At 44.3% G+C, this 27,209-nt stretch overlaps 1 protein-coding gene across 6 annotated transcripts in view; it reads left to right on the top strand.

Moving 5' to 3' along the window:
* Positions 1–27,209, top strand: part of LOC115085754 — a 1,125,639-nt gene that overhangs the window by 769,341 nt on the left and 329,089 nt on the right. The gene's annotated exons all lie outside the window — the stretch shown is intronic.

Genomic DNA, 27,209 nt, shown 5'->3' with positions numbered 1-27,209 from the left:
CTTTGTGTGACTTTCCTCACTCCAAATCACATCAAATCTTCACCGAAGTCTACTGTGCTATTCGTACATCTCACTTTGCATGTAAAACTGGCCCCAAGACCCTAGACCACCACCAAAACCTCATCTTGAGTTACTAGCTGGCCCTCTTATAGCAGTTTAAATAGTTGACTACTATATGTGTCACCTCAGAGACTCTCTATCTCTCTCGCTCACTCTCTCTCTACCTCTAACTGTACACTTCCACTCCCCTCTGCCCAAAAATGCCCAAAACGAAATTTGCAATGTTTATTGCAAATTGCATTTTGGACAAATTGCACAGCTTAATGATTGGAAAAAACAGTGTAGTTATTTCCAGCGTTAAGTGTATGATAATGCCCCTCATTTTCATTAATCCTGCTCATACCCCTCTCCAATCCTGCCCTTTGAATACATTTGTCAAATTTACATTCATGCCGCACATTGTGAAAACTGTCATGTGCGTTAGGGCATTATCGCGGGCGTTAACACCATAATGCATTTTGATGAATGACCCTAAATGTTTGCTGATAAAGCAGCTTAAAACTGAACAATCTTCAGTTATTTGGCATGTCCATGTGTGCCCAAGGGCAGTTTACCACATCAACTCATCCCCCTGCCCCATTCTATGTAATGGGTGCGGGGGGGGGGGGGGGGAAGGAAGGACAGAAGAGCCCTTTGCGAATACTGCTTTTGCAGGATAGAAGAGGATGTGCCAAGATTTTTGGAACTTTTGTTTGTGCCAAACTTGGACGTCCTTCTGTTGCTGGTCGCTATGAAAGCAAGAGCTTTTGCCAGCAGCTTGGAGCCTTGCCATAGACACATAGAAATGACTGCAGAAAAGGACCAAATGGTCCATCCAGTCTGCCCAGACAGCTTATGGTAGTCTGCCATGCCGTGCAGGTTAGCCCCATGCTTATCAATTTCCCAAACTAAAAATCAGGGCCCTCGTTGGTTACTGTCTGAATCCAATTCTCTGTTATCTCCTGCCATTGAAGCAGAGAACAAATGTTGAAGTTGCATCAAAAGTATCAGGCTTATTGGTTAAGGGTAGTAACTGCTGAACCATCAAATTACCCCCATGCTGCTTAGTTTCCCCAGACCGTAAAAGTAAGGGCCTTTGTTGGTTGCTATCTGAATCCCAATCCCCTTTCCCCCTGCTATTGAAGCACAGAGCAATGATGAACTTGCATTAATAGTATGTAGGCTTATTGGTTAAAGGTAGTAATCGCCACACCAGCAAGTTATCTCTATGCACTTTTTTCTTCATTTCCATCCTCTAGTTTTTAGGGATCCACAGTATTTATCCCCTTTGAATTCTTTCACTGTATTCGTCTTCACCACCTTCCCCAGAAGGGCATTCCAGGCATTCAGCCTCTCCGTGAAGAAATATTTCCTGATGGTTCTGAGTCGTCCTCCCTGAAGTTTCATTTTGTGACCCCTAGTTTTACTGATTTCTTTCCAACGGTAAAGGTTTGATGATTGTGCATCATTAAAACCTTTCAGGTATCTGAAGGTCTGTATCATGTCTCCCCTGCACCACTTCTCTTCCAGGGTATACATATTCAGATCCTTCAGTCTCTCCTCATAGGTCTTCTGATACAAACCCCACACCATTTTGTTCACTCTTCTCTGGACCGCCTCCATCCTATCTCCATCCCCCTTCAGATATGGACTCCAGAACTGAATACAGTACTCCAAATGAGGCCTCACCAAGGACCTGTACAAGGGCATTATCTCCTTTTCCTTATTAGTTATTCCTTTCTCTATGCAGCCCAGTATTCTTCTAGCTTTAGCTATTGCCTTGTCACATTGTTTCACCATCTTTAGATCTCCAGACACTATTACTTCAAGATCTCTCTCCTGGTTCATGTATATCAGTCTTACATCCCCCATCACATACAGCTCTTTTGGATTACCTCACTCCAGATGCATGACTCTGCACTTCGGCATTGAATCCCAGCTCCCAAACATTCAACCACTCTTCCAGCTTTCTTAAAACAGTTTTCATTCTCTCTACTCCTTCAGGTAAATCCACTCTATTGCAGATCTTAGTATCTGCAAATAGGCAAATTTTACCTTCTATTCTTTCTGCAATGTCACAAAGATGTTGAACAGAACAGGTTCCAACACCGATTCCTGTGGCACTACACTTAACACAATTCTTTCTTCAGAGTAGGTTCCATTTACCATTATACTCTTTCTCCTATTGGACAACCAATTTGTAATCCACGCCACCACCTTGGCACTCATTCCCAAGCTTCTTGTTTTATTCACAAGCTTTTCTTGATCCAATTCTCTAGTCACCCAATCAAAAAAAAATCAATTGGATTTGTCTGACAGGACCTTCCTCTGGTGAATCCATGCTGACTTGGGTTTAGCAACCCACCAGATTGTAGGTAGTTTGCTATCCTTTCCTTCAGAGGAGTCTCCGTTAATTTTCCCACCACCTCCTCTCTGCTACCACTCTTGTGAAGCGTAGACACAACTGCTCTTCTCCAATTTTGCTGCACCACTCTCATTTCCAGGGATCTATTGATCAGATCCTTCAGCGGACCTGCCAGCATATCTCTGAGCTCTCTCAGTATCCTTGGGTGTATCTCATCTAGCTCCACGGCCTTGTCCATTTTCAATTTGCCTAGCTCCTGCCATAAATTCTCTTCTGTAAACGGAGTTTCATCTACTCCAGCCCCATCTACGGTCTTGTTAATTAGCAACAGGCCTTCTCCAGGGTCTCCTTTAGTGAATACCAAACTGAAGTATTTAATATTTCTGCCATTTCTTCATTACTCTCCAAACATTGCTCCTTGTCACCTTTCAGTTTCACTGTAGCACTTCTGACCTCCCTTCTTTCACTGATACATCTGAAAAATGTTTTGTCTTCTCGCTTTATCTTTCACCATCCTTTCTTCCACTTGATGGTTTGCTTTCCTTAATTCTTTCTTTGTCTCCCTTCGTTTTAACAGATATTCTTCCCTGTATTCCTTTTTTTTGGATCCTTTATACTTCTTGAATGCTGTTCTTTTTGCCTTTATTTTTTCAGTCACTTTCTTAGAGAACTAGATCAATTTCTTTTTCCTCTTGCTCTTGTTTACTTTTCTAACGTATAGAGTTTTTGCCTTTCTAATAGCTCCTTTTAAATTGACCCATTGCTGTTCCACCTCACCCATTTTCTCCCAGTTTTCCAGTTCTTCCTCCAGGTATGTCCTCACTTCGACAAAGTCTGTATTTCTGAAATTCAAAACTCGAGCCTTCGTCTATCTTATTTGCCAAATCGAACCATACCATCTTATGATCACTGGTGCTCAGGTGAACTACCTGAACATTAGAGACATTATCACCATTAATAAGCACTAGATCCAGTATCTCACACCCTCTCTCGTGGGTTCCATTACCATTTGTTTGAGCAGAGCTCCTTGAAGGGCTTCCACTATCTCTCTACTTGTAGATTTCGCAGAAGGGATAAAATCTCCAATGAGCAACACTTCTTTCTTTCCCACCTTTTGGATGTCTTCTATGAAATCTCTGTCAATTTCTTCTGTTTGAGTTGGTGGCCTGTAGATCACACCAGTAAAAATGGAAGTACCATCTTCTTTTTTTAGGATGGGCTACTATGCTTCTTCTCTACTCCATGTCCCTTGCAATTCAGTTGCTTGGATATTGTTTTTGACTTAAAGAGCTACTCCTCCCCCTTTTCTGTTCTCTCTGTTCTTTCTTAGCAAGTTATAGCCTGGGATGGCAGTATCCTAATCATGAGAATCGGTGAACCATGAATCTTTAACCACAACAATGTCCAAGTCCGCCTCCCCCATTAAGGCCTACAAGTCTGGGATTTTGTTACCCAGACTATGAGTATTTGTAGTCATAACTTTCCTGCTGCTCTTTCTAGTCAACCTTTTTACAATTTTTAACTGATTGATTTTGTTACTTTCTCTTCCCTCTTCCTGTTTTATAAGATAATCTCCCCAAATCATAAACCTGACCATAAATGAAGAGAGTGATGATATATCTGGTTTACTGTCTTCTTTCTAAATCAAGAGTCCAGCAAAGATTGAGCTTGTGAGTGAACGGATGTCGGGGTTGCAGTCCTCAGGGGAAAAGAAAGATGTCATCATCTTATGTATATATTTCCAGCTTTCGCACAATCTCAGTGGGTACCTGAGGTAATTAGAGATAAAGTGACTTGCCCAAGGTCACAAGGAGTGTCAGTGGGAGGAGAGGGATTTTGCTTTCCAGGTTCTCAGCCCATTGCTCCAACCTCGAGGCCAATGGTTCTCGAGCTATTTAGCTAGTCAGGGTTTCAGAATATCCACATTGAATGTGCTTGAGATAGATTTGTAAAACCTGGCTCTTTCATCAAGCCTACTCTCCCGATCCCCACTGGCACCAGCCCTGACCCCAAGCTCCATGCATTCTCAGACCACTACCAGCCTTCTACATAAGATCATCCTGTCCTGTTTAACTTGTGCTTCACTGTACTTTGCATTGTGCATCTTTGTGTATAACTTATGACCAATCCAATCCTCGAGAGCCACCAACAGATCAGGTTTTCAGTATATCCTCAATGAATATGCATGAGACAGATTTATATACAGTGGAGGCAGTGCATGCAAATCATATGTTGCTATCCTGAAAAATCTTGCCTGTTTGTGGCTCTAGAGGACCGGAGCTGGTCACATTGTAACATATACACCACCCTAAAAATCCTGGCCTCCTTACTCGCGCTCACTGTTTGACAATATTCTACTCCACCCTATCGCATGATTCAGTATATCCCACATGTACTCTGCCACTCTTCGTCCGTGCCCACTCCCTAATCCATAACTCATTGGATTTTTTTTCTCTTCTATCATGTATGTAAGCTACTCATAACCCTGTACCTCCCTCTTGACTACGACAGTAGGAGAGTGAGAAATAAATCCTTGTAATAAATAAATGCAAATCTATCTAATGCGTATTCATAGTGGCTATCCTGAAGTCCTGGCACAAGCCCACTTCGCCTTAATGGTATGCGCTTTGTGGCAGGAATCTCTTGTACTTGATTATCTGTTGCATGTCTGCTCGTGTACATATGTTTACTCTGTATGTCTTGGGCGTGCTGACTCTTAAGGACTGCAAATAGTTTGGGATTTTAGGATGACCAAGCTCTGTCCTTAAACTATATATATGTAAAACAAATCTGGTGATCTTCATGAAGGTAAATCAATTATTTGTTCTCACACAAACCATAGAATACAATATATATTGAAGAATCAGCATCATCTTGTGGGCCATCATAATAAGTCCTACTGGTCTCAGACCTGCATTGCTTTATGAATAATCATCGGTCCTGTGATTAAATGTATTTTTGTGTATTTTTTTTTTTTGCAAATAAAAATCAATGTTGACTTATTTTAGGAATGTTGCTTTGTTAATTATAATCCCAACAAACGAATCTGATGAACCCTCATTGTGGGTATGCAGGGCACAATGCTCTTTTTGTGCATCTGGAGGACTGGCTTTGTGCACCCCTGTCGTACATAAGAGCTGTAATAATAAAAGAAATAATGAAAATAGTAAATTGCATTACACTGGCTTTAAGTCCAAGCCCCTGCTTCCTAAACACCATGAAGCCTTTTTAAATGAACTGATAAAAGACCAGGTAACACAATCATCCAAGGGTAGATAAGCATTATTTATTAAGCACCAACCCAAATTTTTTTGAGCCTGGGAAAATATATTTTTCTTTATAATATTGTTATATTATTTTTAATGGCTTTTTTGACTTTTGCACTAGCCTTTTGCTTTTCTTCTCTCTCCTAGCCGTTTCCTCTTCTTCCCTCCTTCCCTCACCTGGCTTTTCTCTACTTCTAGCCTCTTCTCCTTTCCTTTTCTCCCTCTTCTTCTCCTTTCTTCCCTGAAGCTGACGCCCATCTTCACTAGTCATTGGACCTGCATGGGGGCTGCAGCTGCATATCTTCCAGCCGTCCACCGGGAGGGCACGCCGGGGCATCTCTGGGAGTGCATGCTGCATTGGTGTCTCCTCTTTCCCTAGGACACGTGCTACTGTGCCACATTGATATTTCCTATTTCCTCCTTGACCAGGATGTGCCCGGGCATGTCGTCTTCCTTTGAGATTCGGGCAGCGAGCTTTCCTCAACACAGCCCGGCTGCAGCATCACATCTCCTCCATGTGGCCCAAAAACGGCTGCATCAGGCAGGCCACATGCAACAAACTTTTAGTTGCCTAGGAATTTTCTATCTGGCAGTGAACTTTTTTAGTACATAAAACAGGAAATAGTCGGAGAATAGCCAGTACCTAGAAGGAAAAATAAAATCTGCGCAAGGAACATTTGTGTCTGGATGCTTAGAAATCCCATTTTTTTCGCTTGCTGCTCTGAATGAACTGTGAAATGTCTGTTTATATTCTGGACATGGGCTGCACCAGTCTTCGTTTCTTCTTTTTATTTTGCTTTATGTTTTAAAGGAAATCAGATTTTATAATGCCCTGAAAAAGGTGCACAAAAAAGGCAAAGATTTTATTAATTTTTTTTTTTAAGATTAGTTAGAATTGGGTTTCTCCACTCTGCTCTGACTGAGTTTCCTGCTTCTTCTAATCTGGAGAGTACAAGATTGTATTTGCATGCAAATGCAGTATGTAGGATCTCTCTCCTGAGCTGGCAGATTACAGAACCATTGATCAGTGTGTTCTTATTGTCTTGAGGAGAACTACCGCTGGAGCGACTTGTGTTTCTCATTAAGCTTGGTCAGTCATTGCAGCCTACAAGAGAGCTCCTTCCACCTGTGCTTACTTCCATTCAAGTTCACGCCACTGTGAATGGCGTAACACAGCCTAGGTGCAGATAATGCATGTGCCAACTGGGCGATAAAATGTAATTAAAGTTTAAATGTAAAAATAAGAAGAGTTACAGTGCACTGAGATTAGCCTGGCTTCAGAGTAGGTACCCTCCTTGCAGTTAATAATCGTTATTTTTTTCAAAACGTGCAGTGTCCGCAGTCTTTCCCCACACACCATACATCTTTCTTCTTTGATTCATGCGGGTTCTAGTAGTCGTATTGGTCCTGGAGTGGCTTTTATTGGATCAGCATCAGAATTTATCCAAAGGCTGGAAGAGTTTACATCTCTCTGCTGAACTTCTCTTCTGCCTCTTACCTGTCTTACCGTAATATTCTGTCAGGGAATTAGCAATCATTTTTGGCCTCCAGCAGTTTTTGTGCTTTCTTTTCACATCTGGGTCCAGGACTGCAATAATGATCTGCTGAGGTTGTCAAAGTACGATTTGGCTCTGAGAGACACTTCCAAGGCTGATCTTTGGCAGTCTGCTAGGTGCCACTGTCGGAGAATTAGACATCATCGTCCTCCTAAGGGCTGTATTTCATTAGCACTTCCCACCCTGCCCTGAAATCAAATTCACTGGTCTGGTTTCCTGCTCTGTTGTACAATGGGGCCATCAGGCAGTCAGACTTCAGGGTAATGTTACTTTACTGATACTTGGTTTATTTCATTATAATTTCATTTGCTGGTCTGAAAAGCCCCGTGCGTGACTTGCATCAACGATAGGGATAGTTTGGGGGGGGGGGGATATTGGAGGATGGGAAGGGGGCAACGCCCTCCCTCCCAATACTGCAGATGCTAATGCTGAGCTGGGCCCCCCTCTCCTTACCCGTTGCACCCCCACACTACGCCTGCGGCGGCAGCCTCGGTCCTCGGCAGCCATACTGCTGCCCTTTGTTTTCCAGATCTTCCTTCCATTCCGTGAAGATAAACCGCGCACAGGAAAGGTGGTTCAGATCTCACTGAAAGGGTCGCTAACCCAACTGTGCAGAGAAGACTGATACTTGCGCACTTGCACTGAAAGCGGTGCCTGCAGATGGTGATGTGTATTTCCTGGGCCGCCACATCTCTCCTGGTCAGCACCTGGAAAGTAAGGTGTCTAGCATGCAGTATCGTGCAGATCTCCTGTGTGCTTCTCTTCTTTACCCATAACGCCTTTGTTCTTTTCACACTCGGGAGTCGTCTGCTGCAGGCTGATTTGTTAAACAATGCGGGTTTAAATATAGCCCGCTTGCAGAAAAGGATTTGCACTGAATCAGCCGCTTTCTTTGATGGAATTTTTCATGCAGTGGATAGATATTCTTTGTTGAATTGGACTCGACAACTACAGCCGTTCCCCTGAAGCAGGACTTCGGTCCGAAACATGGCCATATCGGGACTCTCGGGACCTTTTCATCGTTAAGAACATAAGAAATTGCCATGCTGGGTCAGACCTAGGGTCCATCAAGCCCAGCATCTTGTTTCCAACAGTGGCCAATCCAGGCCACAAGAACCTGGCAAATACCCAAACACAAAGAAGATCCCATGCTACTGATGCAATTAATAGCAGTGGCTAATCCCTAAGTAAACTTGATTAATAGCCAAGAAGTGCAAAGTCATGCATATGGGGAGTGGAAATCCGAATGAACTGTATTCGATGGGGGGGGAAAGGCTGATGTGCACGGAGCAGGAGAGGGACCTTGGGGTGATAGTGTCTAATGATATGAAGTCTGCGAAACAATGCGACAAGGCGATAGCAAAAGCCAGAAGAATGCTGGGCTGCATAGAGAGAGGAATATCAAGTAAGAAAAGGGAAGTGATTATTCCCTTGTACAGGTCCTTGGTGAGGCCTCACCTGGAGTACTGTGTTCAGTTCTGGAGACCGTATCTACAAAAAGACAAAGACAAGATGGAAGCGGTACAGAGAAGGGCGACCAGGAAGGTGGAGGATCTTCATCGGATGACGTACGAGGAGAGATTGAAGAATCTAAATATGTACACCCTGGAGGAAAGGAGGAGCAGAGGAGATATGATACAGACTTTCAGATACTTGAAAGGTTTTAATGATCCAAAGGCAACGACAAACCTTTACCATAAGAAAAAAATCAGCAGAACCAGGGGTCACGATTTGAAGCTCCAGGGAGGAAGATTCAGAACCAATGTCAGGAAGTATTTCTTCACGGAGAGGGTGGTGGATGCCGGGAATGCCCTTCCGGAGGAAGTGGTGAAGACCAGAACTGTGAAGGACTTCAAAGGGGCGTGGGATAAACACTGTGGATCCATAAAGTCAAGAGGCCGCCAATGAAGAGTGGGTGACTCGCCAGAATGATGGCTACTGCCTGGACACAATACCCTTATTCAATAAACATACACATGGTTACTGTGACTCCAACATCACTCTAAGCTTCAACAGCAAGAGGAAATGTGGAAAAAAGGATTCACACTCACAAAGCGGGGAGTAGCTGGCTTGTTACGGCGGTTACTACCCCAAACCAAATGTGCCTGATACTTCACTTTAGATGCATATCCAGCATAGCTCTCTGCTTCAACGGCAGGGGAGAAGAAAAACAACCAATAAGGGCTGTATAACATAGTCTGGGTTAAAACAAATAAGCATGGGTGTAGCTTGCTTATTGCGGCGGTTACTACCCCTACTACCCCCTAACTAATCAAGCTAGATATTTCACTTGGATGCAGCTCCATCACTGCTCTCTACATTAATGGTGGGGGAGGAAGGGAAATAGAACCAAGAGCTAAAAGAAACAGATAAGTATGAGAGAAAAAATGTGTGAAGCTTGCTGGGCAGACTGGATGGGCCGTTTGGTCTTCTTCTGCCGTCATTTCTATGTTTCTATGTTTCTATGTAATAGCAGTTAATCGTTGATAAGTATTCTCAATTGCAAAATATTAGCCATTTGTTCTACTGGTTGGGTGATTTGTCCCATCAATTTTGTGCCGAGACTGTTTTTAAGGAAGATTTGAAAATTTGAAAACAAAAACAAAATATATATGTGATTTACAATTAAAGTAATGAGACCCCTTATCATAATCGAGTCGGATTTATTAATGCCTACTCGAGACTAGAGGGTCTAACAAAAGTTTTGTCGGTGATAGGGTGCTTTATAGTATATACCAATACATTGGTTGGGATTATATAGTTAAAGCATAAACATCTAGAATATATATGTATATATGTATACAAGCAATGATGGATTTAGAGCTGTGGCCCCCCCACCTTCTGGAGATTGGACAACAGGGCACTGAAGGTCTATGGTTCATCTCTGAAGTTCGCGGGAAGATTTTGCAGCAAGAATTTGATAATTCTGAAGTATGTTGCCAAACATTTCCATCTTCTGCTGGTATTGCCATCCATGGGGCCATAAACATATTTATCCCAGGACAAGCAGGATGCTAGTCCTCACATATGGGTGACATCAGTAATGGAGCCCTATGTACGGAAAACTTCTGTAAAAGTTTCTATGAAACTTTTGACTGGCACCAGAGTGCCTACTGAGCATGCCCAGCATGTCATGATATTCCCTGCCACAGGGGTCTCCCTTTAGTCTTCTTTTTTCCGCGAAGCAGTTAGCCTCGCGGGTATTAGGAGTCCTGTGGGATTCTCCTCAATATTTTCCTCACGGAAAGCTTAGAAAAACTTAACCGCAGAGGGTCTCCCTTCAGTAGTTATCGTGGTAAGTTTTTTCTTACCGATCGCGGTTCCGTTCCGTTTTTCTCTCAATTTTTCTCTCAATTTTTGAGCCTGAGTCACAGGCCGTCGACGGCTGTCCGGCCACAATATGGCTACAGGCTTCAAAAAATGCCCAAAATGCGCCAGAAATATGTCCATCACAGACCCTCACCAAGACTGTGTCCTCTGCCTTGGTGAAGGGCATGATGTAAAAAATTGTCCCTTATGCGCTACGATGACCTCGAAAGGTCGACGTCTTCGGCTCGACAAAATGGAACAGTTGTTTAAAATACAACTGGTTACGGTTCCATCTACTTCCACACAATCGTCTCCGGCTGGGTCGATTAGGAAAGTCGTCATGAAAAAGCGTCATCCAGGTGAGTCGGGAGATGCTCCATTTTCCTCCCCCTCACCATCGTCCAGAGCGTCAACGTCGGGCAGCGAAAAAGCCCGCGAAAAGGATAAGCATCGCCATCGGCATCGCAGGCCGCATACGGCATCCACCGCCCCGTTACCCGGCGAACCATCAACTGAGGACGGGACACCGGCTAAGAAAGCCCGGCTCCAAAGTAAGGCTTCCGAGCCATCGATGGCCCGATCCTCGCCGACTTCGGCGGAAGGAATCGTACCTCCTCAGGGCCCTGAGGATGTACTGCTGTCGCCACCACCGCCTCCCCCCATGGGTGCTCTGTTCACATCATCCATGCGGGCGGAACTTGACGTTTATATACGCCAAGCGGTTAAAGATGCCTTCATCGAGGCGATGCCACGACCTCCTACTCCGGTTCTGCCATCGACACCGGTCATCGTGCGATCTCCAATTCCATCGCCAATCCCCTCGAGGCTGATGCCGAGAAAATCACCGCTCTCCTCGATGCCGCCGGTTCCATTACCGGTTCCGCCCATGCCGCAACCAGCGGTTCCAACGATGCCGTTACCTCAGCTGCCATCGATGCCAATGCGGCCACCGACTCCCATAACACCGTCGATGCCTACTCATGAGTCCATTTTTCAACCTCTAATGGACAAGCTGGACTCCCTTATCCATTGCTTCTCATCTTCACCACAACCTCTAGGTGCTGATGGACATCAGGAACCATTACCAGGTCCCTCAGGTGTCATGCCACCCCTCAGACCTCATACTCCACTATCTGAAATCCCAGTTCAGCCTACTAGACCAACAGGGCATCCTCTGGACACTAGTGACCAAGAATTCTCCTCTGAAGAAGATATCCTCTCTGAGCCTTCCCCACCAGAGGATAGAAGAAAGTCACCACCAGAGGATCTTTCTTTTTCAAACTTTATAAAAGAAATGTCGGAAACAATCCCTTTCTCCCTCCTCTCAGAGGTAGATAGCAGGCAAAAAACCTTGGAGGTACTTCAATTTGTGGATCCTCCAAAGGAAATTCTCGCTATTCCTGTTCACGAGGTCCTACAGGAATTGATGTATAGAATATGGGAGCATCCTGGGTCTGTAGCAGCAGTCAATAAGCGTGCGGATGCCACTTATCTAGTTCAGCCCATCCCAGGTTTCCAGAAAACTCAATTGCCGCATCATTCAGTAGTGGTTGAGTCGGCCCAAAAGAAGGCCAAAAGATTAAAACAACATGCCTCCATACCTCCTGGAAAAGATAACAGGTTCTTGGACAATCTTGGCAGGAAAATCTTCCAAGCTGCCATGCTGGTATCCAGAATAAACTCTTATCAACTTTTTATGAATCAATACCAGCGTGACCTGTGGAAGCAGGTTGAGTCACTATCAAACCAATTACCTGACCACCTTCAGGAGGGATTCCAAAGCCTCGTGCATAAAGGCCTAGAGGCAGGTAAACACGAGGTTCGGGCCACATACGATTCCTTCGAGACAGCCTCCAGATTATCTGCATCAGGAATAACAGCTAGGAGATGGGCCTGGTTAAAATCATCAGAGCTGAGACCAGAGGTACAGGAGCGCTTGGCAGATCTGCCTTGCCTAGGGGAAAACCTCTTTGGCGATAAAGTCAAAGAGGCGGTAGCAACTATCAAGGACCATACAGAAACCCTTAAACAGCTGTCTCAGCTGCCACAAGAGGTACATCAACCTTCAAGGAGGCCTCCAAGAAAGGAACCAAGGAAGCCATATTACCGCCCTAGGCAGTATTATCCTCCAGCAGCCAGGCCCAGACAACAAAGACCTGCTCAACGGTCTCAGCCTCGCCAAAGACCTGCTAGGCCTCAACAGCCTCCGCCTGCGGCGTCCACTTCTGGATTTTGAAGTACAACCAGAGGGCATGAGTCATTCCCAAAATCCTTATCCACAAGTACCTGTCGGGGGCCAAGTTGCTCACCATCTTCAAACTTGGACCTCCATCACGACAGACCAATGGGTACTCTCAATTATATCTCAAGGGTACCGCTTGGACTTCCTCACTGTACCAAGAGACAATCCTCCTATTCCGTCTTGGACAGTGTCTCATCATTACACAATCCTGCAAGCAGAATTATCCACCCTCCTGACTGCCAGGGCCATCGAAAGAGTTCCCAGGCCTCAGTGGGACAGAGGATTCTACTCCCGATATTTCCTCATTCCAAAGAAAACCGGGGGCCTACGTCCTATCCTGGACCTCAGAAATCTCAACAAATTTTTAAAGAAGGAAAAATTCAGGATGGTGTCCTTAGGCACCATGCTACCTCTTCTTCAAAAAGGAGATTGGCTCTGCTCTCTGGATCTTCAAGACGCTTACGCTCACATTCCCATTTTCCCTCCTCATCGACAGTACCTGCGATTTCTGATACAAGGTCAACATTTCCAATACAGAGTGCTACCATTCGGCCTTGCATCAGCACCTCGAGTATTCACAAAATGTCTAGCAGTAGCGGTGGCACATCTTCACAAGCAAAAAGTGCATGTGTTCCCCTACTTGGACGATTGGCTCATCAAGAGTCATACACAAAGCGGAGCTGTCACATCTCTCCATCTCACAATAAGATTGCTTCACTCCTTGGGATTTCTCATCAATTACGACAAATCCCATCTCACACCATCTCACCAGTTGCAGTTCATAGGTGCAGATCTCAACACCATCACAGCAAAGGCCTTTCTTCCAAAAGACCGAGCTCAAACGCTCGTTCTCCTGGCGCACTCTATTCGCAATCAATATACAGTCACAGCTCATCAGTGCCTCACCCTACTCGGGCACATGGCCTCAACAGTTCACGTCACTCCCATGGCCAGACTGACCATGCGACTAATGCAATGGACACTCAAATCTCAATGGATTCAAGCCATTCAGCCACTGTCCACTCACATTCAGATAACACCAGATCTGAAGTTTTCCCTTCTCTGGTGGACATCACCGATCAACTTGCTCAAGGGCCTACCTTTCCAGCAACCAGTTCCACAAGTGACTTTAACTACAGATGCGTCCACCTTGGGATGGGGAGCGCACATTGCTCATCTGAAAACACAGGGCAAGTGGACAAAGCAAGAAGCCTCCTTTCAGATAAACTTCCTGGAGCTTCGAGCTATACGCTATGCTCTATATGCATTCAAGGACTGCCTTTCACACAAGACTGTTCTGATCCAAACGGACAACACAGTAGCCATGTGGGTCATCAACAAACAAGGGGGGACAGGCTCGTACCTCCTTTGTCAGGAAGCAGCTCAAATATGGGACTGGGCCCTAGCACACTCAATTCTACTACGGGCCACCTACCTAGCAGGCATCCACAACACAGTAGCGGATCGCCTCAGTCGTCACTTCCAACCACACAAGTGGTCTCTAGACCCGACCCTGGCAGCCAAGATATTCCAACGCTGGGGTCAACCATCAATAGATCTCTTTGCGTCCCATCTGAACTACAAAGTGAACAATTACTGCTCTCTCCTCTTGCAGCACAACAGCTTACCAAAGGACGCGTTTGCTCGCCATTGGAACTCAGGCCTGTTATACGCGTATCCACCAATACCGCTCATAACCAAAACACTAGTGAAGCTACAACAGGACAAGGGGACCATGATACTCATAGCCCCATATTGGCCTCGACAAGTGTGGTTCCCCACACTGCTAGATCTCTCAGTCAGGGATCCAATTCGCCTGGGAGTAGCTCCCAATCTCATAACTCAGGAACAGGGACAGTTGCGCCATCCCAACCTTCAATCCCTATCCCTAACAGCATGGATGTTGAAAGCTTGATCTTACAACCATTCAACCTTTCAACCACTATATCTCAGGTACTAATAGCTGCACGTAAACCTTCCACTAGGAAAAATTATTCCTACAAATGGAAAAGGTTTGCTTTATGGTGCACTCAGAAAGATTTAGATCCTTTCACTTGCCCCACTACCTCGCTACTAGATTACCTTTACCATCTCTCAGACTCTGGTCTTAAGACGTCATCTGTAAGGGTACACTTAAGTGCAATCTCAGCTTATCATAACAAGCTAGGAGATGCACCTGTCTCCACACAGCCTCTCGTCAGTAAATTCATGAGAGGCCTAACTCACATTAAACCTCCAGTTCATTCCCCAAGCATTCAATGGGACCTGAACGTAGTTTTAACCAAGCTTATGCGTTCTCCCTTTGAACCCATAAATACCTGTGACCTAAAATTCCTTACTTGGAAAACGGTATTTCTCATAGCCATTACATCAGCTAGAAGGGTCAGCGAACTACAAGCACTAGTAACTTACGAACCCTTCACGAAGTTCCTTCATGACAGAGTAGTCCTCCGTACACATCCAAAATTCCTTCCTAAGGTTGTCACGGAATTTCATTTAAACCAAACAATAGTTTTACCTACATTCTTTCCTAGGCCTCACTCTCACCAGGGAGAGAGAGCCTTACACACTTTGGACTGTAAACGTGCGTTATCCTTCTATTTAAACCGCACTACAGCCCAAAGAAAATCAAATCAGCTGTTTGTATCCTATGATCCAAACAAACCAGGTAAAGCAGTGGGTAAGCATACTCTGTCAAACTGGCTAGCAGATTGCATACAATTTTGTTATGAAAAAGCAGGCCTTACTCTTCAAGGGCGAGTAAAAGCACACTCAGTCAGAGCGATGTCCACCTCAGTAGCACACCTTCGCTCGGTGCCTATTCTGGACATTTGCAAAGCAGCAACATGGAGTTCTCTTCATACCTTTGCAGCTCACTACTGTTTAGACAAAGAGGGAAGACAAGATTCAGCCTATGGACAATCTGTCTTAAAGAACTTGTTTCCAGTTTAACCCCAACTCCTTCCACATCCAGCCTGCTGTGATCTTCGGCTGATTCATTTCAACAACACTACATCACTGTTGCTTCAGCACAAAATGACTCAGCCTCTAGCTTGCTAATCACCCATATGTGAGGACTAGCATCCTGCTTGTCCTGGGATAAAGCAAAATTGCTTACCTTGTAATAGGTGTTATCCCAGGACAGCAGGATGTAGTCCTCACGAAACCCACCCGCCACCCCGCGGAGTTGGGTCCGATACGTTTTATTATTTTATTTTTGGCTAACGCTATTTGCTACAAACAAACACTAAAGGGAGACCCCTGTGGCAGGGAATATCATGACATGCTGGGCATGCTCAGTAGGCACTCTGGTGCCAGTCAAAAGTTTCATAGAAACTTTTACAGAAGTTTTCCGTACATAGGGCTCCATTACTGATGTCACCCATATGTGAGGACTACATCCTGCTGTCCTGGGATAACACCTATTACAAGGTAAGCAATTTTGCTTTATTGTCTCTTTGGGGCTAGAACCCTGGCTAGCTGGTCCTTCAGTCTCTTTTCCCAGGGTGTGGATTATTTTTGTTGGGGGTGGGAGAAGCATTAACCTTTGGAGCCCAAGTGCTAAGGGTGGATTTTTTTCCATTATCCCTGTGAGAGGGTGTATATATCCTCGCTGTGTGCTGTATGGGCCAAAATAAACACTCTGGAGTCACTTGTTCAGTGTCCGAAAACAAAGTCTTTACTGTTTAAACACTGGTGAAATAAGGCACAACAATTGAATTTTTAGCGCCTCAAAATTCCTTTTGCCTTAGTCTTTCTTCTCTCTATCTGTGCTGGGGTATCTTGTACCAAGGCAGGGAAACATCCACCCTGCAAGGCATGGAAAAGTGAAGCTCCCCAGTGATCAGGGGATCCTTGTGTGGGCAGGAAAATCCCTCCAATAGTGGCAAAAGAGGTTAAGCACAGTCTCTGCACAGAGAGACCGGTTTTCTCTCTCCCTAAGAACCTGGCAAGTCATGCTGGCTTTGTTTCATTAAACCATGTCTTTCTATATGTCCTGTGATTTTGATATTTAGAACACTTTCCACTATTTTTCCTAGCACTGAAGTCAGGCTAACCAATCTGTAGTTTCCCGGATTGCCCCTGGAGCCCTTTTTAAATTTTGGGGTTACATTAGCTATCCTCCAGTCTTCAGTTACAATGGATGATTTTAACGATAGGTTACAAATTTTTGCTAATAGGTCTCAAATTTCATTTTTGAGTTCCTTCAGAACCATGGGGTGTATACCATCTGGTCCAGGTGATTTACTACTCTTCAGTTTATAAATCAGGCCTACCACTTCTTCTAGGTTCACTGTGATTTAGTTCAGTCCATCTGAATCATTACCCATGAAAACCTTCTTTGATACGGGTATCTCCCCAACATTCTCTTTAGTAAACACTGAAACAAAAAAATCATTTAATCTTTCGTGATGACCTTATCTTCCCTAATTGTCCTTTTAACCCCTTGATCATCTAATGGTCCAACTGACTCCCTCACAGACTTTCTGCTTCAGATATATTTTAAAATGTTTTTACTGTGAGTTTTTGCCTCTACGCCCAACTTCTTTTCAAATTCTCTCTTAGCCTGTCTTATCAATGTCTTACATTTAACTTGCCAACATTTATACATTATCCTATTTTCTTCTGTTGGATTCTTGTTCCAATATTTGAATGAAGATCTTTTGGCTAAAATAGCTTCTTTCACCTCCCCTTTTAACCATGCCTGTGATCGTTTTGCCTTCTTTCCACCTTTCTTAATGTGTGGAATACATCTAGATTGTGCTTCTAGGATGGTATTTTTTAACAATGACCATGCCTCTTGCACACTTTTTACCTTTGTAGCTGCTCCTTTCAGTTTTTTTCTTATAATTTTTCTTATTTTATCAGTTTCCCTTTTGAATGTTTAACACGAGAGCTGTGGATTTGCTTACTGTCCCCCTTCCAGTTAAATTTGATCATAACTTCAGTTAGCCAGAGTGACTTACTGCTCTCTTGATTTACAAATGTTGGTACCTAATCAAACCAAATCTTACTACCTTAACACCTTTCCAAGGTGAGTGCTGAGCTTTTCAAACTTTTTACATAGATATACACTGCTCCTAGCTTATTTCTAGCTTCTGACTACTTTTTTTAATTTTTTATATACAAACACTAACTTCTTATTAGCTGCCTTACTTACTATTTAAAAAATACAAACAGTCTAAATTCAGTTTATTCCCTGCCTTACTGACTATTAAAAGCACAAACACACACAAACACACTAAATAATATTCCCAAATAGTTAACTTCATCCCGATACTTTAAAAAATAAAAATTCCCAAGCAAAAACTTACTGATTCCTTTCAGCCACCAGCAAGATGATCCTCTCCTCTCAGTGCTCCCACTGAACTGTAGGTTCTGTACAGGGAGTGTATCTGTTCCTATATGTCCTGCCCACCACCAGTACCTGAGGGATCATCTCAAGGGGAAGGTAGCCAGTAGAATACCTAATCTTTGCTCTGCACAGGCTGGTCTTCATCCGCATCCAGCCCACCTGTCTTTGGGGGTGTAAAACCATGCCAGTTTGCTGGGACACCAGGCATGGGGAAGGTGAGAGATGGAGAGCCACAAATTTGGGATGGGAGAGACAGGAAGATTCTGGGACTGCAAACAGAATGTTAGGAATTATTAGGAAGGGAATGGCAAATAAAATGGTGGATTTCATAATGCATCTATATCGCTCCATGATGAGACCGCATCTTGAATACTGTGTACAATTCTGGTCACCGCATCTCAAAAATGACATAGTTGCACTGGAGAAAGTGCAGAGATGGGCAACCAAAATGAAAAGTTGCATGGAACGGCTGCCCTATGAGGTAAGGCTAAGGAAGTTAGGGCTATTCAGTTTGGAGAAGGGATGACTGATTAGGGGATATGATAGAAGTTTACAAAAACATGAAAGGACTTGAACAAGTTAATATAAATAGGTTATTTACTATCTCAGATAATAGAAGGACTAGGGGGCACTCCATGAAGTTAGCAAGTAGCTCATTTAAAACAAATTGAAGAAAATTATTTTTCACTCAGCGCATAGTTAAGCTCTGGAATTCATTGCCAGAGGATGTAGTCATGGCGTTTAGTGTAATTGGGTTTAAAAAAAGGTTTGGATAAGTTCCTAGAGGAAAAATACTTAAGCTGCTATTAATTAATAAGCAATAATAGCTTGTGATTTATCTAATGTTTGGGTACTTGCCAGGTTCTTGTGACTTGGATTGGCCACTGTTGGAAACAGGATCCTTGCCTTCATGGACCCTTGGTCTGACCCAGTATGGCATATCTTATGTTCTTATGACTGAGGAAGGGAGAGAAAGTAGTAGGTAGGGGATCAGAGAAGGGGAGGATCTGGGATGAGGGGCTCAGAGAGGAGAGGTTCCAAGATCTAGGGAGAAGGAAGAGGTAGGAAGAAAAATGATGGTTTCAAGGTGAAGGGAGGGAGGATCCAAGTTACTGTGTGTTTGTGGGGGGAAGGGGAGGGAGGGAGGTGTCCTGTCCTGCCCCAGTCGTGCTTCCCCTTGCTTTTTCATCTCGTTTCTAACTTCCTACCCAATCTGGTACACAGACACACATTGGGCACAGCTCCACTCTGCCTCTCTCACACGCACACACTACCCATCCTCCCATTCCCTTCTCTTGCACACAGGCAGCCCCCCCCCCCCCCCCCCCAATAGCTGATCCCCTCATCTCTTCCCTGTGATCTTTCTCAGGTCTCCTTTTCATTCCTTCCTCTCCACCCCCCCCCCCACTCCCACTTACATGGCCCCCCCTCTCATCCTCAGCCACTGCAACTGATCCCAGCCTGCAGGAGGAGGAGGAGAGCAATGGGAATATCAGGACAGGAAGGGAGCAGAGCAGTTTTTCCTGCTCTTTCTGTTCCCTTAAATCTCATCCCTCCCCTCCGGTTCTCCGTGTGCTGCTTGGGAGGGGAGGGGCTGAATTAGGGAGCAGAACAGTGCCTGTTGTGACCGCCCCTCCCCCCCCCCCCCTCAGCTTCACCCCGCACCCTCCTGCCCATTGCCTGGGAGGGGATGGAGCAGGATGCAGACGGGTGGTTTTGAGAGATTTTGGGTATCTGAGAGGCCACAATTCTGAGAGATTTTTAGGGTATCTGAGAGGCCACAATTCTGCATCCTTTGCCCCTCCTGCCATATATTAAATCTAGGCCTGGGCATGAGATGATTTTTTTTTTCCTTGGTTAATTTGCCTGTTTGCTTTTTGTTTTTTTTTCTTATAATGTTATGCTGGCTCATGTTGCCTGTGTTTCCTAAATCTCAGACCAGCGCGTTGTAGTTTGCTGTTTGCCCTTGTTTTCTGGTTTGTAGAGTCTGCCCAGATTGAATTCACTAAGAGAAAGCAGCATAAACAATGCGAACGCCCCCCCAGTGCCTGCAAGGTAAATGTACAAAACAGGACCTGCTTTTATCAGCCTGCATTCCTTGCACTGTTTGTTTTTTTCCATTTCCAGTCAGAACCTGAACCATCGGTGCCCGGGCAGATATACAGAATTACTCTCCCATGCCTCCCCCCCCCCTTTCACATACTGGTGGCTGCTCTGACCCAGCGCTTTCTCCTTTAGCTGCGAAGGCACAGCCCCTCCTTATAGTGGTGACACCCCCCTCTTTCCCCCCTCCTCCCTTTCCTGTATCCTGTGCCCTGAGCCTCTATCTCCCCCCTCCCACTCCTTACCCTGCATCCCTCCCTACCACTTGCCCTATAGGTGTTCCTCTTTCTCTCATCCCCATTACTTATCTTGCATCCCCCTTTCACCCTCACCCCCCCCCCCCACCTTGCAGACCAAACACACACACACACACGTGCTGTATTGTTGGAGAAATGCCAATAAAAAGGAGAGCAAACCATCTTCAGTTTATTTGTATGGATTACTGCATAGAAGAGAAAAATTTGCATGAAAGAGGATTAAGAGATTGGATAAAAGACATGAGGGGTGGGAGGGAAGGGCATCGGAAGTTGATTTGCTCATTTACCCAGAAGGGAAGAGGACAAGACTGGGATAAGGAGCAATTATCCTGCAGGTGATGGCTCGGGCCCATTGCTTCTTCTCTGTTACTGTGAACGGGTGCATATCGAGAGCCTAAAACCCACTTTCAGAACTGTCACAGGCATGGCTTCTTCCTTTCAGGCCTTCCCTCTGAAACAGAGCAGATCAATCGAAGGTATCTTATGGGACCGGTTTCCTCATTTCCTCCCCTAGGCAGCTGATGGTTTGTGGGGGATCAGCGAAAAGCCCCTGGAAGCCAATAATAGTGAGCCCCCTTAGCAGGATGAATGGGCTGGAATTCCATTATTCCTGCCTTAAAACTATTGGAAGCCACCCAAGCTACGTGACCTGCCTGCCCTGTCTTCCTCAGATTAGGGTGCATGATTTCCACAGTGCCCCGCGCGAGTTCGCAGGCATTTACTGGAGACACAGCAGCGTATACCGAAAAGCGGTTGAACTAGGACAGGCTTGAAACTCTTTGAGCAGTAATGTCTGCCATGAAGGCGTCATCCTAAGCTGCTGTGTCCATTTGTGTATCTTCCGTAAGCATTGAATTACGGATGTTTGAGAGGCATGCAAATGGACGGCGTTAAGGTTGCTGCTCACAAGTTTCAAAGTTGTCTTAATTCCTCCATTTTTCTTCGTGCTTCACAGTGCTCAGAAATCTGCCATCCTGCGGGGGAGAAGAGAGCTGACCCCGGGCCCTCTTGTGTCTTGTCGCACGGGGGCTACTGCAAAGCCCCAGGGGTGTTTCGGGAAGAGGTAAATTGGGTAGAATTTCATTCTGCTTGTTTATGCTGAGGAACAGCACATAATCATCTCTGATCGGTTTCACTGCTTTAGGTTCTTCTTTTTTGTTACCTAAATGACATTTATTTTCCCACTTAATGCAGCTTTCAAACGCGCCTGCTTGAAATCATCCCTCGAAGGAAGAAACACAGCATTCTCCAGCTTAGATATCCCTGATTTACAGTGAAAATGATTTTTTTTTTTTTTTTTTTTGCTGTAATCCTCAAATCAATAGCATTTGAGACTGAATGCTTTGTTGGATTAATCGCTGACCTCATGGCGCTAGGACCAGAACTGAACTCCAGCCCTAGGGCTCTGGTGCATGTGAGAACATGATAAAGGCGCACATTTCCTTTCTTTAAACCTCTGAATTTCTGTTCTGATGCTGCAGCCTGACCCATGGTCTTACAGAGGGAGTGTGACATTTCAGTCTTGCCCAAAGGGAAGAACTGCTGGTGCTGGTCTGGGGAGGGCATGGGGCAGTTGGTTGAAATAATGAGATTTCTTAATTGCTATTTTTCTTTCCTCTAAACAGATTTTTTTTTTTTTTAAATCATCTTCTAGGTCTCTGGGTTTACTTCTTACTCTCTGGTTCATCATGTTCTCCATTAAGTCTTACATAGCCAACTGCTGTTTGTACCTTTGTGGCTAATGTTCCATAATATATCTAGCCATGGGGGTAAACTGAGCAGAGTTCATAATCTGGCTGCATAAGCGGGGAAGAGGAGAGGCAGAGTCTTGTGAATCAGTGCGCGGTGGTCACTGTTTTTAAGCTTCGTTTCGTTCATCGTATGCTTCCTCCACATAGAAAGAGACGTCTGCTAGGGAAAGAACATAATATAGCTCCTTTCAGCTTTCTGTCAATTGCTGTCAGACGCCATGGTTGCAAGCTGTCCACTGCGGTATACGTTTCAGATAAATACCAAAAAGATTAACATTTGGAACTGTCTGGCCTGCAGGAGTTGTTTGGATGATGGTTACTCTGAAGTCTTTTTGTACAATTGGTTCTGTTATTCTGTGCCAAGAAAGTTAATCCTCCTGTTTTGATGCTTGCATTACTTTAGAAAAGTATTTTAGGTTCACTGCTGACTATTGAAAAGAACAGCAGTGCTAGTGTCCAGTGAATTCAAGGTAGCCAAACAGTGTGTGATAAGGCGGTGGTGGCCAGAACTGGAGGGATATTGGGGTAGATAGGGATAGGCATGGAGAAAAGGTGAGGGTGCCTCTCTACATGTCACTGGTGAGACCTCACCTAGAATATCATATTCAGTTCTGGAGGTCATATCTGCAAAAGGATAGAGAGGCTACAGGCAATCCAGAGAGAGATAACCAGGATAATGTGGGGTGTGCACCAAAAATTATATGAAATGAAGTTCAAGGACCTAAACATGTATACAATGGAGGAGAGGCAAGACAGAGGGGATATGATAGATGCACTTAAGTATATGAAAGGCATTATAAAACAATACAGAAGAGGTAAGTCTTTTTCAATGGAAAGGAAGTTATAGAACTAGGGGTCATGATATTTATTTATTTGTTATGAAGCTCCAAGGGAGGAAGAAACATTGTCAGGAAATGCATTTTCCATGGACGTTGTGATGGTTGCCTTTATATGCCCTTCCAGAATGGTGATGCAAACTTACTTGCAAAAAGCGAAGGGACAGTGCAAACAAGACATAGAGGCAACACAGGCCATGTGTTTAGCCAAGGGGTAACCAGCATGGAGTAGCAGTTTTGACCTTAGCAGCAGTGATACCACTGCACCAAGCTTCCAAGAAAGCATTGGGATAACCTGCACTGAATGACGAAACGACAGTGGGAAGACTGCATTGGGATTCCAAGATTGGCATGAAGTGACCATGGTTAAAACCAGTGCTGTCTTTCTGGAAAAGAAGGCACCAGTGCTCACATGCAGGATGCATTTTTTTTTTTTTAGGGGACCACAGGGCAAATTAAGCAGGTAGAGGAAAAAGGTGTCGGCAAGTACCCCTGAAACAAAAGCTCTGTTTAAAACCAAACCTAAGTAAGCATGGGGAGGCATAGATGGTTTGAAGAAAGGGTTTGCTAGTTTTGGTAACTGTGTGAATTAGAAAATTTGGTAAGAAGACATGGAAGGGGAGCTGGATGTTGGATTTAGAATTGGTCTTGTAAGAATCATACAGAAAAATGGGAAGGCCTGAAATAGACAGCTCGAGGTGGTAGAAGCCAGTATTTTAACATATTATGGTATGTGATGGCATACTGCTGGAGTTATGACCCCCAAAAGCACGAGTAGGCTGGATGCAGGAACAGGAACAAGGAGTCTTCTGCTTATACTGACCACCTTCCCTTGGGGTGAGCCCTCAGGTGCTACTCCTTGGCAGAACTTGGACAACAGGAACAACTAGGACCAAGCAAGAACACAGAAGCAATGCTGAGACAAGACAGGGAACGGAGAAGCAGAATAAAATAGGAGCACAAGAGCAGAAAGAACGACATAATACAGAATTCATGGGCCCGAAAGGAGGATCCATGTAAAGCTACATATTAGGGCCAACAAGGTCAGAGTCTAAGAGTAAGACTAAGACAGAAGGCAAGACTGTGACTTAGACCAAGCTCTGACAAGGTGCAGATTGTGTGGCTAGAATATAATAGAGCCAAGCAGGAATACAAAGGCCATAGAGCTAGGAGGACTAAGCAGGCAGACCAGGAGGCCCACCAAGGCCTTCTGGTGAAGGGTGGACAGAGCTGCCCATCAAGTCCTTGCAGGGCATGATTGAGACTAAAATGGGGGGGAGGGGGGAGCCAGTGTTGGTCTCTGAATGTGGAAATGTAGATGCTATATTAGATTAAAAGATTCAGCAGATTTATTTAATTATTGAGTTTTATATACCGTCATTCGGTAAAGCCATCACAACGGTTTACAAAAGCTCAAAATGCAAGATTTTTAACAATTGAGCAAAAAGGGATAACAGGAAGCATATTAAACAAAGGAGAGAGATTCAATTGCAAAGATATTAACTGGCATTTGCACTACAGGTTGCACAAAGGGGAGGGCCCCTTTGTCGCGCCCCTTCAGCGCGCAGCGCCTGGTGGCAGGGCGCCTTTCAACGGTCGGAGCTGCCCCTGGTGACGTCGGGGGAGGGGCGGGGCTTCAGATCGGGTCTCTCCCTCACACTGCAGTTCTGTTTTTTTTCCTTTTTCAGTTTCAGGTGTTATTTTTACTTCTCTTCTCTTCCCATGGCGATGGAGAAGGGCCGCAGGGCGCCCACAGGTGGTGGGTGGGCTACCAGTTCGAGGGCGCCGGTGGCAGGGCACCTTTCAACGGTCGGAGCTGCCCCTGGTGACGTCGGGGGAGGGGCGGGGCTTCGGATCTGGTCTCTTCCTCACACTGCAGTTCTGTTTTTTTTCCTTTTTCAGTTTCAGGGCCCTCCCCTTTGTGCACCCCTTAGTGCACCCCTTAGTGCAACCTGTAGTGCAAATGCCAGTTAATATCTTTGCAATTGAATATCTCTCCTTTGTTTAATATACTTCCTGTTATCCCTTTTTGCTCACATTGATAATCTGATAGTTTCAAGGGAGCAGTTGCTTACACTTTTTGTGAGATAATCAGTTTTATTGTAGCAGCATAAATATACAAGGTTTAATACAGTACAGATATTTCTCTTGTTTTTGTTTTAAACTTCTAAAGTTTTTACAGAGCAAAGCATTTTTATGAAATATAAACAGAACTCATGTACTATCTTCAAGCTTTACCTGCAGTTGTCAATTACGCAATTGCCAAACTAACTCAGCTGAAAGGTTAATTAAGCCAGTTTATCTCACCCTTAGCCTATAGCAGGTCATTCTCCTGCAGAAAACTAGGACCTGCCTCAACATACCGTGGGCAAAATCCAGTAAATCCCCGTGCAGGTGGATAAGAAATAGAGAACCCAGAGGTCTCAATCTCTGTGAAATATATGCCAGCAGGAACAGGGTAGCAAAGTTCTTAGCTTTAGTTCTTTCAAGGGATAAGTTGGTAAGACACTTGCTTCCAAGTTACAGAGCAAGTTGCTGAGCACCGAACTCAATCTCATACTTTTGCAGGTTCACAAGTGTAGTGAACTGCAGCAGCCAAGGTTCTAGAAGCCAGCTTAGTCTCTAAACTCTGGGGGAAGATAATCCTTTAGCAGTTTTGGGAAAATCTGTGGGGAAAGATCCCTTAAGAAAATGTCCTGGGATAATGTCTGCAGTCTGTATAAACCAGAGTCCTTTTCTCTGTTCGGAACCTTATTGTATATTCAGTTCCATAGGATCCTACTTTGATCTTGATTGGATGTCACCACCGTCTGTAGACCCAGTATTGTTTGAATGCAAATGAGGTTGTCTGAGTCCAGATACATAAGAATATTCTCACTCTGGGTAATAAAGTTCATCAGTAGGCATGGGGCGAACAATACCCATTCACAGCTGGTTTCATGCGTAGATACAAAGATTTTACCAAGAACATGTTCACAGTTCTTGACCAAGGTTCTCCTCGAACATTGTGAGGTGCTGAGAAATGCTTGATATGGAAGAACAATCGCAGTTTATTCTCCACTGTGTGATTCACAGTCTCATATGAAGTTGCCCAGATCTGACTGAAGACTCCATCTTTGTGTTGATTGGCCTGCACTTTGGTTCAGTCTGGGTGCATAGTTGCAGGCCTCAGTTCACTTATGCACATCCTTGTCTAGGGTCACTGGCATTTACCTTACACTGCGAAAGTGGAAGAATCAGAACTGAGCAAACTGGACGAGCCAATCTGGACTTTTTCTGCTATCATTTACTGTGTTACCACATTTAAGAGACTCTATCACAATTATCCCTTGCCCCAGATGCTGCTTTCTACTGAAACTAAATCTAAAATAGCTCCCTCTCTCATCAGTTCCTGTTCCATGAAGCATTTATGGAATTGAGAAACATAACTTCCCTGGTATGCCCTGATGAGATATTCACCCAAGTGATATTGAGATAATTGACATCTTTCACTAATATATTTCCACTTTTAGTAGTTTGTCTAATTTCTTTTAGTATTTCATAGTCTGTTTCACCATCCTGGATGGGTGGATGGTAGTAAACCCCCACTGTACATTCTTTATTTTATTTATTTATTGGATCTTATATACCGTCACTCGGACTCCATCGCAATGGTTTACAACAATAAATACATTATAAACAGTAAAACAGCCAAGTAAAACATAAAACAATATAAAACTCAAAAAATTAAAATTAAAACTGAAAGCGACATTTGTTCAAATCATGCATGGAATTTCAGTTCATAGAGATTTCAGAGTTGAGCTCAGTTCATTTCTTACAGAACTTGTACCCTACTTGATTCTATAGTATCTTTAACATAATCACCCCCACCACCACTTTTAAATGCTTTATTCTTGACTTTGGAAATATAGGGAAAATAGTTTTGGTTAGTATAGAGCCTGCTCTTCTTTGCTTGCTTCCTAAGTTTGAACTTACACCAGAATAGTTTGTGGTAACTTAGCAGATTGGGATACTGCTTGTTTTTTTTTTTCTCCACTCTTTCTGCATTTGTTGTTCTGGGCTAAGATGCTGAAGGCAGGCGAGCTTTTTAGAATAGAGCAGCTCTGTCTCCTCCTTTCCAACAGATGTT

This window comes from Rhinatrema bivittatum, chromosome 2 (genome assembly GCF_901001135.1).
Source record: "Rhinatrema bivittatum chromosome 2, aRhiBiv1.1, whole genome shotgun sequence".
Taxonomy (NCBI): domain Eukaryota; kingdom Metazoa; phylum Chordata; class Amphibia; order Gymnophiona; family Rhinatrematidae; genus Rhinatrema; species Rhinatrema bivittatum.
This window is presented reverse-complemented; position numbering and strand designations above follow the sequence as displayed.